Source organism: Athalia rosae, chromosome 5 (genome assembly GCF_917208135.1).
Source record: "Athalia rosae chromosome 5, iyAthRosa1.1, whole genome shotgun sequence".
NCBI lineage: Eukaryota > Metazoa > Arthropoda > Insecta > Hymenoptera > Athaliidae > Athalia > Athalia rosae.
Genome location: NC_064030.1, coordinates 9,795,154 through 9,810,286, shown reverse-complemented (window position 1 = coordinate 9,810,286; position 15,133 = coordinate 9,795,154). Strand labels below are relative to the sequence as shown.

At 47.5% G+C, this 15,133-nt stretch overlaps 1 protein-coding gene across 1 annotated transcript in view; it reads left to right on the top strand.

Annotated features, from left to right (window-relative positions):
• The window catches only part of LOC105692882 (teneurin-a), a 451,510-nt gene that overhangs the window by 181,952 nt on the left and 254,425 nt on the right, over positions 1–15,133 (top strand). The window contains exon 3 of the mRNA XM_048655887.1: positions 6,134–6,192. The gene's annotated coding sequence lies outside the window, so the exon portion shown is untranslated. The remainder of the gene's footprint in view (positions 1–6,133; positions 6,193–15,133) is intronic.

Below are 15,133 nucleotides of genomic sequence, written 5' to 3'. Positions count from 1 at the left end.
ATAAGCTTAATTGTTCCAGTTGCAAGCTCAAACTCCGTGTCACGAGCCGGTGGGGTGGAGGAACGGCTATACGTATATGTATACCGGTGAAGCCGGGAGGAACGGTTAGGTAACGACTTTTTGATTCGCCCCCCCCCCCCCCCCCCCCCCTCACCCAGTCGCGCCGTGTTATAATTAATATTTATATTTGTTACATCCATGACAAGTTTCATGGGACTTTCGGGCGAGCTGCAGGGGAGGGGGAGGGGGGTGGGGGGTGGGGGTTGAAGGAGAAACGGCGAAAGGGGAGGAAGGGGACGACGTGCTTCGAATATTTTCAAACTCTCCGTGTGACGAAACACACACATTGTACGCAATATTACATTTATCAAAAGTAATTTTCGACGAAAATCGTTCGTTCGTTCGGCTTTTTTCTTTTTATTTTTGTTCCGCTGCATCGGTCGGCGTAGACGTTACGCGGTTGTGTTTTGAAGTAATACGGTGTGAAAAGTTGCGAGTGGAGCTTTCGAAACCCCGAGCGTATCGCGAGTATACCGCGGAAGGAATAGGTACGTCGAAGAAACCACACCCTGGATCTGCAGTGTATGTATGTATTTAGTTCGGAGAACTAACTCATCAGGGTGAAAGTCTAGAAGACTGAAACAGTCGCTAAAGTAGGGTGAAGCCGTTAAGGGTAATGGCAAAAATTAACCCAACCCCGTACCACCCAACCTACTGCACCTGCCCCCCTCCACCCCCCTCCACTCTCCCCAGCGGCATCGCTGCGCCAGACTTCTTTGCCACGCGTTTAATTCCGTTAACACAGTTTTAAAGCAGCCCTGGCGAGGGGTTCTTTTCCATTTAGGGTTGGCTTTGGACGTTATTCTGGAATTCTGAATTAAGTTTTGTCGTTAGCGGTTCCATTTCGTTAATAACAGCCCAACGTCTCCCGTCACCCCGTTACCCCTTGCAGCCGTTTTTTCATTTTTTCTTCTACCTATCCTACGTACGCGTTGCAAGCGCAGATACGTGGAGTGCAAAAATGCATCCAGCTACTCGATGCGTGCCTCGTGACTTTGACTTTTATTTCGCCGCTGTAATTTCGAGCATTCAGATCCCCCGTAGTCTTTTCAATTTTTCTTTATCGAGCGAAAGGCTCCTCGGCCTTCCTTCCATCCTTACCCCAATTAAAAGTCGAACCTCTAATTGGTTCACCTACTTTGCTACGACGAGTGAATGAGGAAGGCAAACTCTTCCCGTTGCTTCGCGGTTTGTCTTCATCGGGCAATGATGGCCCTTCCGCCGTAGGTATATAACCTCGACCACTCTTCAACCTTCGGTCATTAGCCCCCTTCTCTTCGTTGTGGCGGTTGATGCGTTACCGACGTCATTAGCCGCGACACCGGGAGAGAGACATTTTAATCTAGTTATCCTCGCAGGCGTATCGCGTCTATTCCCAGAAGACGCGACAGCGACGCGTACAAGTATACATTGTGGGTATATGGAAACCTTATACCCGACATTCGTACTCGTAGAAAACTCCCCGTGCTCGACCCCGGGTTCCTGGATTGAACCGAGAAACTCCGAACCAAGGAGGAGCGAGGGGGGGGGGGAGGTAGAAGCGGGACCACCGACTAGCTTTTAATGAAACCTCCGACCTCCGGAGAACTTTATCTACCTTAGGTTTGCTCTAATTTATACATCACCGCTTTGCCCTATTTAATATCATTATGCCTCGACTCGTAAGTTAAGCTTATCGCGTAGCCCGGGATACCGTGGCGTCGCGACGTCTCGCGTGTATAACGTCGCGACGCGTCCCACCTTCATTTATTCCCCGTAAATTCTTCAAGGGTTTGACGGAAGGTTGATTTAGGGGTTAACAAGCATTCTTCACCCTATCTCTCTTCCTCCCTCTCTCTCTCCCTCCCTCTCCCTCTCCCTCCTCCTTCTCCTCGACAGCCCTCGAAGCTTTCGTTGTTTCAACATCCCCGGCGCTCTTTCATCCCTTTTACGATAACTTTGATAACCGGCGAACGATTAGGAAAAAAAAAAGATCCATTCTTAAGATCTGAGGCAACACTCAATTCCCTCGCACGAAACTGGAGATGGCGGGGTGTGCGGCTTCAATTATCGTCCGAACGAAGTTAGGAATTAGCGTACGTGACACACCGCTTTCGGCTTGAACGCGATCGTTTCTACGTTAACGCGGTTGAACTTTGTCCGGAAGAATTGTTGAAAATGCGAAACTCTCCTACGATTTATTTGGCAACGGAATCGCGAGAGTGCGGAAATTGTTGCGGTAATCGGTGGAGGTGGCGGTAATTTTTTGATTCGACTTTTTTCTCGGTGTATATCTTGAGCGACGAGTAAGTGGGTTATTTTACGTCTCATTTCATCTTTCATCGTTCGCGATCGACGACGCCGCGACTACGGGAGATATACAATGTTATAGGTACACCGCGAAATTGAGTTTCGACCGTTGTGTCATCGTTTAAGAGAAATATCTCGTTTAAATTACCTTGTTTGGTTCACTCGGAACAGTATTATTATTCTAAAGTTCGGTCGAAAGTTTCCAAGCGATTCAGAGTCGCTTGGAAAATTCGATTTATATCATCACTCGCAGATCCCTTCCGTAAGATTGAACCGAACCTGTTCTTTTACTCGTGAGATCGTTAAACGTATCGCAAACAAATCGGAATACCGTTTCGTCGAATAATTTTTTGTGAGATTTCCGTCGCGCGATATACGAGTTCGCGATACGTCGCGAGTTCTCAAAAAATTAAGTCACGTCACGTCCGATCGCGTTCGAATATCTCAGATGACGCGGTTGTTTGGAATTTTTCTTTTCGTCGTTTATTTTTCTTCAATTATTTTCATTCGTAAGATTTTCTTACAGCTAAAGGAGCTTCTTCCCTTTTATGACGAAACAATATCATGACTTACCTTTTTCACGGGCCTTTCTGTCCCTATCACCACCGTATAACCCAACCTTTCGGCCCTCGTCTCACCAGCAACTCCCATCCCATCTGCATTCCTAGTCCCAACGAGCCGCAAAGGAATTCCAATTTTAAACAAAAGTTTCCTGACGGCGGCAACGTCTACTCTACCTCTTCCCCTGCTCTTTTTTCTTCGCTTCTCTTTCCTCCCTTCGCTACTTGTACTCCTTCTCGCTCCACTTTTGAGCGTCGCGGATTCTGCTCGTGCGTTCATGCATATATACCTATATGGAAGAGGCGACCCCTTTGCAGTACCTTTTGCGACTATTTTTTATTCTTTTCACCTTTTTTTTTTGTTTTGTTTTTTTTCTTCATCTTTCTCTTCTACCTTTCCCGAGTCGCCTGCAGATAGTGAAACTTGGATTTTCAGAGGGCTTATAAAAAAAGGTTGAGGGGTGTCAGGGCGTATTCCCGGCTCCGAGAGAAGAAATCCTTTTTTCGAGGGAGGTTTAAACGTCATTGGCATCAGTCGAACGCGAGGGGGGGGTGCTGCTACGACACGTATATCGGTGTATACGGCGTTGTAACGACGAAAGGCGACGTTTCTTTTTTTCGCGCGACACGTACGTTCTCCACGTCGCGTCCGTCATATGCGCTGCAGGTACGGTACGTTACGTTACGTACGTTACGTAGTATATCCCCCAACAATATTACTCGGCGTGTTGGAAAATTTGTCGGCGATAGACGGGAGAGAGAAAAAATATGTTTTAGAAAATGGGGGCGAGGGCGGCGGTAAAAGGACGGCGAATGGGATGAGAAATACGTGAGTAAGTGCGATATTACACGAACGTCGATCCCCGCGTATATCCTTCGGCAAACAACCGTAGTGGACGAGTGCAGGCAGCTGCAGTTGTATACCCGGGCACATGTACGGTATAATATCTATACTATCCGAGCCCCCGTCGTCGTCGTCGTCGACTCCGAAGCATATCAGGAGCCGCGTCTGCTGCAATATCGATAAAACAGTGATCCTCCATTCGTGCCTAGAGCAAGGAGTCTAGGATTCGTTGAAGCGCGACTGCAGCACCCGTCCTCGCGGGACACCGTAACGTCGTTTCTCTACCGCGATTTGTTTACTCGTAATTTACTTACGCCGTTGCTCCACTCAACGCGGACGCCTCGCTCGTCCGCGACGTATCTGATTATCTCGAGCGCTATATTTAGAAACGGATCTCCCCTCGTCGTCGTACCGCACGCTTTTCCACAATTCGCTACGGGGCGAACTTACCTCCCGCTGAAACTCAGTTTTGTTTGCCGGATTTCGCGATGCGGAATACACGTACTTACAGTATACCTGCGCCACTCGTGTCCGGAGCGTAGAGACGCTACACGCTACACGTATCGCCGGGATAAGTACGTATCGTTCGGATTTGGGAGGCGGTAAGAGGAGCGACTTGAAATCGGAGATCAAAGTAGGGATTTGTGCATCGCTGAGAGGCGGTCGAGGGTGAAGAGTAGATATCCCTACCCAACGAAATCCCGCGCGTTATATCTGTACGCTGTACATATATACATACCTACCTGCGTATAAATACAAATGAATATAGACACGCTGAAAGAGGCGTACGCGTGTGCGTGTCACGGTGCGTATACATATATACGCGTGTTTCTACGTACCGCGTTACACAGTTCGGGGGGGGGGGGGCCCAGAGCAGTAATTATAACACTGGTAAACTTAGGGCTCAAACACTGTGGTGCAAAATTCACAATCTAATCCAACTAAGCAAATTACTCTAAAGTTCTCGGATAGCGGGGTGGAAATGGCGAACGCACTACTGTCCCCCCCATTCATTCGCGGACTTACTCTCTGGCTGCCGTCGCCGTCGCCGCCGCCGCCGCCGCACCGCCACCTCCTCCCCCGTATCCACACTTCTCTGCATTCCCGCGGAAACTTAGATCAAAGGAAAATCTCCTTCCCCCCCCCGTGATTTCTAGACGGTAATATCTTACGTTCGCGTCTCGATCGAGTCCCGCTCTTCCAGCGGAGGTCGAAACCGGAATGAATTCGTCAGATTCAAAGGGAAGTGGAGTTTAAATTTGTGTTTCGGTGTCTCCTTATCCCGCTCGTCGGGGGTGGGCGACTTATTGTTCATCGCGCGTTAAAAAATTTCAACAAATTAGTATCCGATCGGCGCGAGTACGTGCGAGAATGATCCGTCGCAAAATCTGTAGCTCAGGTATGGACGTCGGTATAAATACGCGCGGTTCGCTGCAGCGAATAAAATCAATTGGAATGGAATACAAATGAAGGAACGGTTCAACGAGTGGATGGATTGACTTCCTCTGCCAATTGGAGCGATTTTAAAAGCAAATCCAGGTACATTTATCCACGTAGATGTATTCAAATATTGATTCTCGCATACATCGATGACCAGCCATGACGGACGTTTAACAATGAAATTCATAACCGCGTGCCGATAATATTTTCGTTTTCAAACCACACCGACGTCAATCACGGCTCATTTGCAGTTTTCATTTCGTGAATACGAGAAAATGACGGTACGAAAATAAAAACTATCCGGAAAACAAATGAAAAGCTCCGAAGTGCCGGGGCGTACGGAGCGGACCGAGTGTATCACTTCAACCCGGTTCCTCGCGCGATATTTTGGATATTTTGAGATTCGGTCGGTTTCGAGTGTGTTTTAGCTAGAGGAACCGGAGGCTGGTATAGGAAAACCACATCTGTTGATTATCCGGTCTGTAAACACGGGTGCATTGTTATTGATTGGGCCAACAATCTGTCGCCGTCGCCGCCGCGGCTACCATCGGTCGACGCACACCCCCCTCCCCCCCGACCCGTATACCCGTATTGACGCGATATAGCTTTGCCTTGCATAATGAATGGCCGGCTAATGACCCTACGGCGCTTGCGGAAACCACAGCAAGAGGATGGCGGACCGGGTGGAAGCACTTCCGGCATCAAACATGCACGGGAGCTTCCGCTCGACCAAGGCTTTTATAAACGCAGAATCTCGTATCGTATTAATTAATTTAAATACTCTACGAGCGTAACTCTCAAGCCCGAGCTATACTCGCTCATTAGTAGCCTCTCGTCCCTCTCTCTCTCTCTCTCTCTCTCTACGCCAAATATAATACCTTATATAGTATTACACCGCACCCCTCGTATAACCACAATGTTTGTTTTGCCTTTGTTTCAGTCCGCCGAATTACACGGACATCGACGAACGCCTTCTGACAACCGCCCTGACGCGTCACTGTAAGTATCGTCGTTGCGACAGAAACAAAAACAAAAAAAATAATTAACCAACGAAAACAAAACAAAGTACGACAACTGCCGATTGTATAATCGGGGGGGGGGGGTCGAATCTTGTCGTCGAGTTGAAACATTCATTCGGAGTACCCGACGGTGATGACCTTCCCTCAGGACGCATCCTCGTGCTCCACGGGCACGCAACCTCGTCGATCCTCGGGGTCGTTCAAACTTGGAACGAAACTTTTTGAAGATATAGCTGACCGAATGGGGGAGAACTCTTGCGCGAACTTATATAATGCACATCTCGAAAATCTTTGCCAATATAACTCCAACTTTTTATGGGGTAATATATTGATGCTTGTTTATTATTAATCCCCACTCACGGAAGACCCGGGGCTGGGCCCCCCTCGCTCCCCTCCTGCAGAAATACACCACGTGAGTCGGAGTCCTCCGAAGCGGAGGGGGGGGGGGAGAAGAAAAAAACTGAAATCGAATAAAGTGGGAAAAAAAAAAAGAAATAAATAATACGAATAAAAAAAAATGAAAAAAACCGTGTGATGGGTGTGGGAAATGTGCGAGGAATATAAAACAGAAAAAACAAAAATAGACGATGAAGATACAAAAAGGAAAGTAAAGTTTCACCAACTTTTTTTCTCTCTCCATTCCGTAACCCGCAGAGGGATACAATAATGATTCTAAGCTTCTTACATTTTGGATGGTTTTTACCAGATGAAAACGGCCAGGTGACGTTGACCAGCCTGCTAAAGGACTTGGACAACTCACTTTTCGCCGAAAACTCTAAGAGGCTTTCATACGGCAAATGCGGCAGTTATACGTATACGTACTATACATCTGTATACTTTTGTCTTTCTTTCTGATGACGAAGCCGTCGCGGTACAGACGTGAGGACGATTACACGTATCTCGTTTGCACTCGACTGTCGTCATGTTCGAATACATTTTCATAGAAATGGAAAAATCGAGTCTCGTGATTCGCCAATTAAATCTTCGAAAGAGCTGAAAAACGGTGAATCCGAGCGGAGATTTATCGTGAAAATAATCATTTTGGTCGCGGTATAGCGGGCAGCGAAATCCACGTTCATTGGCTCTTAATTTAGCTCCCCGAGGAGTCGTCGAAGACGCACTCTCCCTCACGGTCACGTGCACTTCCCGTTTCCAGTTCAAATCTCACGGGGAAAAAGTCTTCCCTTCTCGTTGGGAACTAAAGATCTAGAGGAGAAACCGTTTAATTGTATTCTGGGGAACTATGTCTCACGTTAGAACGACTCTCGACGCAGGGCGACATACGCAGAATTTATTACGCGGAGGGTATACCGAAATGGGAGGGAAAAAAGGAGAAGAAGAAAAAAAAAAAAAAGGAAAGAGGAGAATGAAAAAAGTTTCACGAAAAAAAAGAGAGATGCAAAATTTCATCCCCGTGGAATCGCCGACGCGACACTTTGTACGTGAAAATGTTTTTGCGATCGCCATTGGTGCCAGCGGCGATACACGTGCGGCTACACGTGTCGTAAGTCTATATCCCATCACGTTGCGGGGTTATTGACTGCGGAGCGACCCGTACCGACTACGAGAGGACATTACAGAGGAAATGTGGAATACGAGATTGCATAACCGAGAGAAATTCCAGTTCTCGCGTCGATTCAAAAACTCATATTTCATCCGTCGCTGATCACCAGCTGCTGCCCCGACGAGGATCGGGGTAAAAAATTCAGAGAATACCATCGAATCGTCCAATTGAACGGGTAATCCGTCTAATCAGCGATCAATTCTGGAATTCGTACGAACGAATGTCGTTCGGATTTTCACGGAAGATTCGCGAATCTAATTCGAAACTGGGAATCACCTTTCCCAAGCCGAGATATCGGCACCATGGCGAGTGTAACCGCGTCGCTTGCACCGCGGGATAATCGCGTTAGCGGGTATTACGCGTTTCCGTAATTGAGTGACGTGCATAGGGATGGATCGCGGAGCGGGTGTCGTTGATCGAATCTGACGACCCCTCGCTCCGAAAACTTGACAAACAAAAAGTAATCGCAGCCGGCCGAGTTCTCCCGATAGCGGCTCGAGCGTCGTGTTGTACAGTCGCGTAACGGGATCTGTAATCTCAGCCAGATTTTTCCAGCCTCCCCCCGATTCCCATAACCGACACGTGATCGTCTCCGATCCCGTCGCGAACCCGCTGAAGAAGTCCCTTACACACGACGACCGAGATACAACCTCCCCTCCGTCAATTTGTCCTTCAGGTTTCATCCGAAGCGAGACAACGATCCTCTTCTCTCGTCTCGCGTTACTTTATTTCATTTGTTTACACGATCCACCCCATTTGTCGTTACGCCAGGCGATGCGACTCGATCTCTCATTCCCCTCGAAGTACCTACTTTCCCTCCGTCCGATGTTTAACGACGGTTATTATTACTGCACTCGATGATCGATTGCCGAAGGAATTACACGAAGTGCGAGCTGGCGGTATCGCACAATTATTTGCTGATGTAAAATATGTAGATCAACGGTGGGTAGGGGGTAGGGGGAAGGGGATCCTGCTGGCGTCGTTAAATCACGCGACGCGACTGATGACGAGTGAATTCCTGGTGGTGTAAAATATTTTATGCCTTCGGAGGACATCGGAGCAACCGGTGTTTCACGGGCGATAGAAAAGCTTTGATTGACTGCATTTAGCAGTTCGTGAAAATTTCATCGTAGACCAGGAGTGCGATCTGTCAATCCTTCGGATTCGATGGTCAGCAACACTTTCGCTTGATGAATAATTTGCAAAACTGACGGCCGTCCCTCCGCGTCCGGGATTTATCATATTCAGGGATTTTCACCACCTCCACCTATCCGTCGAGTTCGAGTGGAAGTGACCCGAGCCTCGTTCCCGCGTCGGTCAATTTTACGGGAGTCTAGAATAGCGGAATCGACTCGGTTAGATTCAATTGGAGACGAAGAAGCGATCATCGATCGGTTCGCGGTACTTGCCTTTTAAGGGGCATTTCTTTCGGCTATACACCGTACGAAGGGAGACGTACGAAGGAAGTGGAGGATTTTTACAATCAGTCGTAGCGATGATGACGGGGGGATACGGTAGCGGGTGGTACCTGGAAAGCAGACGGAAAGGGTCGCGAGTCCAATGTCGTGACGTAGCATCCGGTTTACATCGTCGTTAAGTTTTCCCGTTACGTTTACGCCCTTCTAGCTGTTCCTCCTACGGCGCGAAGCGTTCTCCGCGACTTTAGTACGGCGGATTTAACGGCCATTTGGCAAATGAAGACGAAACTGCCACGCAGATTACCGGAGGCGAGAAGAGCGCTCTCTCTTTTTCTCTCTCCTTTCGGCGAACCGTGTGCCCTCCGAAAGTGTCGGACAAGGACGAGAGGGTGCCACCTCCCTCGCGGCCAATAAAGATCCCGGGATATACTCACCTTCGTGAGTAAATAGCTATCGGTCGAACCCCACGCACTTTCGACACGTTCGATTCCTTCTTGTTGTCTTTCGATGATTCGCGACGAGTTTCGAAGAATTTTTCATTTCGGCATCGCTTCCAAATTCGGATTCATCGGCGAACGGTGCATTTTATCATCCATTCCCTCGTACTCCGCGTGATCGCAAACGCACCGGAGGCGGAGGGTTTTACATACGACGAAGGTATACATACATTTATATTCAGCTTACGTTCTACAAAAGGGAACTCGAATCCGTATAGGGGTAGAATTTATGAAGGGTGCTAGGTAGCGTAGTGCCAAGGATTTGAGGGGATTTCAGAAGGAATGATAAATTAATGATCCAGGTTAGTCCGGAGCATTTTCAATACGTACAACTCTGTACGCGCTTGTTATCCCGGCTTTGTTCGAAAGGGATGAATTTTTTTTGCTTCCTCTCGCGTTAATTTACAAATAAAACTCGGCTAGCTCGTGACGCTGAAATCAATCGGCGATCCGTCGGACGGATAATTTTCTCGTATCGTCGTAGCGCACGCGGTGGTGAACAACGGACGTCAAGAATGGGTGTGCGGATGATGTATTGTACCTCGGGGCGTCTGAAACTAGTTTCAAACGCTCCTGAATGGTTTATTTGATTTCAATTTACGTAATTCCGATCTTTGACCGGTTGTTCTCGGTTTTCCACTTAACCCCCGTCGAACGTAACCTGTCGTAAAACGTATTTGAGTAGCGTGTACCGATGGAACCGCGGCAACGATCTCCTTTGTAGTCAATTAAACGTCTCTCTTCGTTTTCCGCTTTCGCGCCTGTCGCGTACGAGTACGACAACCGGCGAACGCCGCCGCCGCCAACCCAACGGATTCGAGTCGAGTTCAACCGGCGAGGTTTCCTCCGTTGCCCCCGGGAGGGCCTCCGGGACGGCGATAACAAACGTCGAGCGCAATATCCTCCGGCGAGACCAAATCGATGACTAATTCTCCCGAGCAACCGACGCGGCGGTGAACTACGCGGCGGTGGGATCGGGGACGCCGCCGGTTGAAACCGGGGCCAGGGTGGATCGGGAGACAACAGGTCACTCTGAGTGATAATGTCCCCTCGCCGAACCCGATTTGCCATACCCGGCTTTCGCGTAGTCCGAAGGATAGGTATGTCGGCGGACGGGATGGTAGGTACACCTCTATACGATAACGTGTGTAGCTACGTGTGTATACATTTCTACTGTACGCTCCTGTATACCTATACACGTCCGTCAGTCCACTTGATTTCAATTGAATTTCAACCCGCCGCTTGAGCCGCTATGCAATATTAAATAGCTCTCCGGATTAAGATCGAGCTGTTGCGTGGGTTACCGTCGCTTCGCCTCCGACGAAAAATGACACTTCTCCGTTAACTTGATAATTTTCAATCTTCGATCAATAATCGGAATTTTTATCGAAGATTTATGCTCCTTCTTCGTTCGCCGCCTTCCTCTCGTCTAACTGGGTTACGAAAGTTGCATCAGCTTTCGAATATTATATATTTCAATATTGTAAAAGCGTTGCCTTTTGTTTCGCATTGTAAAATAAAAACAAGGTGAATTGGCTCGAGGCACATGCTGCTCCACGGCTTATATTATATTATATATTCCCGGTTACTTGTTATCTTCTCCCGCGTTGCCGTCGTCATGAGATGAATGCGCTTACATTAGTCGAAATACCGCCTCCGGGGGTTTCGGATCAAGATAATAACCGAATGAATGCTCACGTGTATGCATGCTCGATCATTCCGCGAAACAATAGCCGCTAATAACACGCGGAAGGGGCATTTCACGTCAAACGGGCTGCATTTCCAAAATATTCTTTGAACTCGATGAAACTTTTTCTACGTCTCCTTGAATCCCAGAAGCCATGCTCAGACCACTCATTAACGCCGAAAATCGGAATTCCCAAAATTTAAGATCCGTGGTAAAAACAATCCAAGGGTTACCACTTTGTTTTTTTTTGTTTTTTTTTTTTTTTCAATTTTCAGTGCGATAAATCGATTGAAACTCGATCAGTTTTATCGGTAGGTGAATTCAGTTTGCGAATTCGGATTTCGAGGGAAAAGTTCTTGACAACGATCCATCGAAACTTCGCCGATATTCACCGACCGAGGGTTAATTTCACTACACCATCGAGCGGATCCGGTCCGATTACTTTGACGATACATGGGACGGTGACGTGGAGAAGAAATTCCGATCAATCGACGAACACACCTCGTTACGACGCCTGCACTCCGATATTCGCTCACATCTATATACGCAGCTTCCGAATACCTCCATGGAGCGGGAGGGGCTAGGTCAGCCTGGGTTAGGGCACGGGGAATGTTGCAGAGGCATATGGGGAATAGGCGAGAGGTTAACACGTGACGGAATACCTATACGTGTGTCTGTACGTGCATAGCTGCTATATATATTCGAGCGATTTAGGTATGTAGAGTATGCGACGGTGTGCTGCAGCCGGTAGTGCATGAGAGGAGAGGTTTGTAGCGGCTCGCGGGTGAAGGGCGACTTATTACGTCGCTGAAATTACCATATAAATTATCACCTGATGAACCAGCAGAGGGTGAACCAGCCACTCTCCGAGCCTTTGTCGAGGTTTACGTTACAGTTAATCGGCTGCGCTATTTAATTGATGTTTCCCACGTAACTCCGGCGCGTAAAAACAAAAAAAAAAAATGGTAAAATAGCAGCGCTCGTTGTATCCGGAAAACCTTCGGCTCCGTCGAATACGTAACACGTCGGGGTAATCCGTGCTTCTCCGATATAGTATAATATCCTTGGGAAAAAAGAGAGGAGTGGGTGTGCATCGGTCGTCGGCGTTTCCACCTACATAACATGATTCAAAAGCCTCGCGGCGACCGGATCGTTGCAGCTACGGCGGAGTAAGTACAGGTACCAACCAGTCAGCATCTCTGATGACCGAAACTAGTTCCGAAATCTCGTGGAAATTGAGCTTACGCGAACCAAAGCAATACTAACTCCTCGATGAACAGGGAAGTGAAACGCCGGAAGGCCGAAAGCAACGCCACCGTTTCTCCTTCCAATCCTAAACTTACCCCTTGGTAATTTCGGAGTTAGTCAGTGCGGGCAGTCAATAACCCTCTGCATTGTGGTTTCGTTTGAAGCTAGCTGGTTAACTGTTCAACCGTCGTCATATATGCCGCAACTGCAACGCGATACAACGCGATACGCTCTGTGGACGGAATGGCTAATAAAAGCTCGTCCGATTCCCGACTGACGTGGGTCAAGGAATCGCACCCTCTCGTATTCGGGGGTGTTCGAGGGGTTCGAAAACGTCGAAATTCGTCCGTCCGAACCGCGAAATCTCGATCTCGTTCGCGAAAAATTAAGAACCGCGGAACTTTACTCGGAAACGATTTCTTCCTCTATATTCCTCCTTTTTCCCCGTGAACCCGCGGGGCGCCTCGCGTAGCCTTCATAAGAGGGAAACTATGAATATTCAAGAGCCTACTCTCCAGCCATATCTTTATACGCAACCACTCTCTATGTTTCATGCATTCTGATGTCCTTCTTACGTCCTAGCGGTGTAAGGAAGAACCCGCGGTGGGATGAGACGACCAACAATTTCCCGAGTCTTACCTTAATTAGGGGTAATTTAAAAGCCTCTTCTATACACACCACTCACATATAATTTGCATCGAGGTATTTTTAGGGGCACTGCAGTTTCCCGCTTTAGAAATCGCCCGACGAAAGGTGAGAGGGATTTTCTGAGGAGGTTTTTTTTTTTTTTAACCACTTTTTTTTTTTTGTTTTTTTTTTTTCTCTCTCTCTTCTCAGACCACTCTTATACGGAATCGGAACAATACGCTCTTGAATTTACGCTGTCGCGGTTTCTTCCTGCGGAGAACTGTACCGAGCTGCTTCTGGTTACCCCTTTTGTTACCCACCTTCTCTACTTTACCTTCTCCGTACCACGTATTTCGCTCCGAGTCCGGGATAGGTAATTTACAAAGAATTTACTTAATCCTGTTTGTTTTATTTTAGAACTTCAAGTACGACCGAGGATAGTTTAATTTTCTCACAAAGAAACCCTACCGGCAAATAAACCGGCTTGAATTAAGTCACGGTAAATTAGTAGGTGGTACTAAATTCCGTTTCTTCGACCCTTCAATCGTCGCTTTATACACTCCACATTCGCTAATGGCGCACAAACATCGGCTACCCTCGGTTATTTTCACAATAGAGGAATGCGGCTATCAAAGCTTCGCCCCGCGCCACCGTCCAATCATGTATTTTCAATAAGTTCCTCTCCTTTATCTCGTTTCTCTTCTCATTCTTTCCACTCTCGGTACCACCGTCTGCACGCGTCTCTGACGTATTCAAGTTTCAAATGCCCCCGTCCTGCATCGCTACCTAAACCCCCCCGATCTTTTATATTCAACGCGAACGAGATCTATTTTCAATTTGTAAGATAACCCAAGCTTTTGTGTAGTCGAACGGTTTGATATCGAGTCTCCGGGAAAATAGTTTCATGAAACATCTTGACAATAATCTACACTTGCCGCTACGTGCGTCGTCCGAATGAAACGTAGGCAGATTTTTACCCTCCAGGTGCAGAGCTAAAAGCAACCGATTTCGTCTCCCGTAGGATAACCAGCTGCCGTCGTATTCGCCGTAGCTAAAATGTAGATTGCTTATTCGGACGATCCACTTACGCCGGGAACATATTTTCCCAAATCGGCGATCAAGCCGAAAATATATATGTACAGATAGCGCAATCGTATAAAAGATAATGAAATAAAAGTGGAGTGAAATTTTTTTTGTTAAATTTTCATACCTTTTCAAGTTAGATGCACCGCTTAATGCCGCGCAGTACCGCGCTGCAGGAAGTAGCTTTGCAGTATAACCCGGCAGTTCAGACCCGAGTTTCAGAATCAGCTTTAACTTCAGCTCAGCTCAGCTCAGCTCTTTTACGACGTCTAGCGTTTTAAAGTTGAGCAGTGTACATGCAAGATTAAGGCGCGTCTAAGCTCGCAGATGATATAACCGACCTGTGCCCGGCGGATCACGTATGGGCGTGGTATCCTCGTCATTTTTGTGTTTTTTTTCCTTCGTTCAGTTTTTTTCGTTTTTTTTTTTTTCATTTTTTTTCTTTCTTTTCATCGAGAACTCCGACGATGCCGAATGTGAAAAATATCGAGGACAGTGATGCATTTCACGTAGGTAGGGTAGAAGAAAATTCTTCTATCTGGAGAAAAGAGAGAAGCGAGTCTGGTAATTTTTTCCGCTCTCTTCTCTAATGGCTCTCCTTTTCCACGAGGAAGTATATATCCACTCACTTCCATGAAACTCATTCCACGTCATTGGTACTTAATAAAGTGATACCGTAGTCGCGTGGCTCGGATGTTTACCCAGCGATATCATCTTCCTGAGTATATTATGGCGCGGGAGTTCGATCAGAAAGAGTGCACCGCAAACGTTTCCGTCGTTCCTCCATCTATACCTAT